This window comes from Lithobates pipiens, unplaced genomic scaffold (genome assembly GCF_037356315.1).
Source record: "Lithobates pipiens isolate NorthernLeopardFrog02 unplaced genomic scaffold, aLitPip1_a1.2 Scaffold_27, whole genome shotgun sequence".
Taxonomy (NCBI): Eukaryota; Metazoa; Chordata; class Amphibia; order Anura; family Ranidae; genus Lithobates; species Lithobates pipiens.
Genome location: NW_027507788.1, coordinates 65,996,143 through 65,999,900, shown reverse-complemented (window position 1 = coordinate 65,999,900; position 3,758 = coordinate 65,996,143). Strand labels below are relative to the sequence as shown.

Here is a 3,758-nt window from a genome sequence, read left to right as displayed (position 1 = left end):
TGACACACAGAACTTTATGGCATTAAACTGATAGTAAAGCACACAAAAGTAAATGGCGTTAAACTGGCAGTAACACACAAACCGATGTGGCGTTAAACTGGCAGTAACACACACAGAAGTAAATTGCATTAAACTGGCAGTAACAAAATCAAATAGACTGTGTTCAACTGTCACTACACTGACGCTATTTGAATTGTCCCTACTCTAGCTTTACAATAATGTAAAGATTACTGACACAGTCTCACTACACTAAAGTGAAACTATCTGAGCTGTCCCTACATATATGTAACAACAAGAAAGGAAATAAAACCCATATTAGAATAGAAAATAGGTGAAGACCAACATCGATGAGTAAATATAACAGATAAACCAGCAGCGACACATATTAAATTCATAAACTAAAGATAAAGGTTAATACGGATTATGAATTAATACACCACCCTACGACTCAAATAGGGTCATATAACCTCAAAGTATACCTAATATATGAATATTACATCAACTATTAACCAATGGTACATTACGTTTATATCGCTGCTTAAAATCTTCCTTTGTTATACCTTGCATTATCTACTTTAGGATTGAAGAAACCTTTCTCCTGACCCTGACATTTGAGGGTCAGGAGACAAAATCTACTAGAAAGAACAACTATAAAACAAACAGATTAAAAGAAAAAAAAAACTACTAACTAGCTCAAACTCAAAACCTTCACTGCTACTGTCACCCTAACCCCCTCAAGTTATCCCATCAAACCCAGCCTGCCATTATAGATCTTCATTCCTAACCTAGACGGGGAAGCAATCAACATACTGGGGTGTACAGACAAAGGTCGTCCATGGCCGCCAGGTATCCCTACATTCATCTTCTCTACCGTAGAAAGACGCTGTCATATATTCCACAGTCCTTATTTCATCTATTCTAGAGAACCAACGTTTCAAACAAGGTGTGATAGTAGACTTTCACAAATCTGGGATACATGCCTGGGCAGCATTCAGCATATGTGCTATCAATTACTTTTTATACTGATGAAGGGGCAACTCATTTTGATGCAGGAGATATCCCAAAGGGTCCGAACCAAGGTCAACTAATGTCAATTGTTTAATAGTGTTCCCCACTTCCTTCAAAAATGATGTAATTAAAGGGCACAGCCAAAATATGTGTAATAGTGTCCCTGTCTCTTTATTGCTACGCCAGAATAGCTTAGAGGTTTGTGGATAAAGTTTATTAAGTAGGACCGGAACCCTATACCACCTGACCAGTAGCTTATATCCCTGTTCTTGAAAGAGGTTTGCTATGGAAGATTTGTGAGCCAGTGAAATGATCTTGTTAATTTGCGGTCTTGTAAAAATAAACTAAAGGTCTGCCTCCCAGCGACGTATATACAAAGGGGTATGGTCTGCTGAAGGCTCAATAATCTGTTTATAGAGAAGTGACAGCATGTACGGTACACGTTTCCCCTCCGCGCATAGACACTCAAAGGATGTCAGTGGCCTAACATATAATTCCGCATCCGATATAGACCTTAAATAATGTGACAATTGAAAGGTAGACCAAGAGCTCAGGGGAGGCTGTGAAAGGGTAGGAAGATCTTGCATAGACACCCAGCTCTGCAGGGCAGCAAAATGCATGCATCTAGTTATACCTAATCCTATCAACCCCCGGAGATGTTTATTGTCAAGTCTGGGCATGAAGTCTGCATTTTGAATCACCGATGTTAATGAGGATGGGTAAGGAGAGAGGCCTTTTGATGAGAATGTGTTGGTAAGAACTGCAATAGTAGCCCTGATTGTAGGATGCCTCTTCAATCCCCAATAATATTTATGAGCGATGGGAGTGCAGACAAAATGATCAATGAAGCTTGTTTTTTTTTTTTTATTGAAAAAGCCCATGGCGTGCAAACACACCCAAAAAACTTCCACCCGGTGCATAAAAAAAGTGCACACACATAAAGAGTGACACACTAAAAAGTGCAGACGGGTGCCTGATGTCCTCCAAAAGAAGGACCATACCCTGATCCCCCGGGGCGTTAGGCTCCAGACAGGGACTGAGGTACCAGACTCAACAAGTGGGCCCCGGACGAAACCGGAAGCCCTCCTTTCCCCGGGAGGACTGCCGAAACAGAGCCTCCTAGGTACTTGGTACTGTGGGGGCTTCCCCAAAGGTAGGCCCCCCTCATGCAGATTGGACCAAGCCAGAAGGCCTATGTCCGCTCTCCCACAAGACGTTCAGGATTGGTCCGAGGACCGACACCCTACTAATCAAACGTGAAGTGACAAACAGTGACAAACACACACAAATAAAATAAATAAAAAGTGAGGAAGGGATAGTGAAGAGGAGAGTGAAAAGTGACCATTGTGCAATACAATGGCCGGCCCTCCGGCCAGGAATCAAAAATTCCTCTGGTCCTAGCCAAAAGGCCGGGCCCTAGAGGCAGGTGTGAAAAAGCGTGTTAATGGTGACGTGACCTAGGTGCCTAAATCAAAGTGCGGGACGCACAGTGAAAGAAGGCACCCCTGGACTGCCACTCCAGGGGCACATCACCATGGGCTTTCCAACAAAAGCATCCCTGGCCCCCCAGCCCAGACCACAACAGCCCCCACCCTAATCAGGAAGGTATGGAGATCCAGGAGCTTAGTGAGACCCTCACTCCCATCACTCCCACCTAATTACATCCAGGACGTACTGGCCGCTCCCCCCACACTCCAAAAGGGGAACAAGCGTTCCAGTCCCGAAAAACTGACCGGGGCTAAAGCTGCCACAATCCAGGCCAAAAGGCCAGGGTCCCCTCCCCTGGCTTCGACCAGTGGTTCTCCATCCCCATCAGGAGGCTTCCCGAACCGGCTACAAACCAGTCCGGGTCACCTTTACACCAACAGGCTTTGCATAGCAACCGCCACCCCTGCTCCACCTCGCCGTAGAGCAGGGACGGTAAACAAGCGCCACCTATTGGCAACTGATAAGAACAGATACTACACTTGATCTTAGCCAAAAGGCCGAGAAGCGATTAAACAGGACTTTTTGTCCTGAGGCAGGCCAGGAAAGTATGTGTGCATTTCCGCCGATCATATAATGCCAGTGCTTGGCTGACTGGAATTGAACCTGCCCTGCCCAGACAATTTTTTAGTCCGCAGCCCAAAGGTATGATCAGTTCCAGCAACCATCGCCAGCCTCTGATTTACACACGTGCAGGAATACCTAGGGGCAAGATCAGACATGGACACGTTTCCCACAGAAAATCCTCTGGGTTACTGGGTCTTGAGGATGGATCACTGGCCAGAGCTTGCACAGTATGCAATTGAGCTACTGGCCTGTCCTGCATCCAGCGTTCTTTCAGAACACACATTCAGTGCTGCTGGAGGCTTTGTAACCAATCACAGGGTGCGCCTGTCCACCGACTCGGTTGATCGACTGACCTTCATAAAGATGAATCAGTCTTAGATCACCACCAGCTACCAAGTGACTATCCTGTTATGCTGACTGACTATCCTCTTCCTCCTCAATGATCCTGCTGATAGCTTGGAAGAACATTTTTGGTTCTGGGCACCGCCACCAGTGGCTAAGGCCCAATTTTTGCAGCCCCTGTTTAACAGGGGCATGTAATTACAATTTTTGATGCAATACTTTGCAGCAGGGCTCATTCCTGCACTCAAACTAGAGTATCTGTGAGGGGTTTCAGTGTCGTGGCACTAGCACCAGTAGCTAAGGCCCAATTTTTCAGCCCATGTTTAACAGGGGCGGGTAATTACAATTTTTGATGC

The 3,758-nt window shown here is 45.5% G+C and overlaps 1 pseudogene; it reads right to left on the bottom strand.

Annotated features, from left to right (window-relative positions):
• Nucleotides 1-2,923: 2,923 nt before the first annotated feature.
• On the bottom strand, nt 2,924-3,005 carry LOC143934651 (U2 spliceosomal RNA; annotated as a pseudogene).
• Between the last annotated feature and the right edge of the window lie 753 nt (nt 3,006-3,758).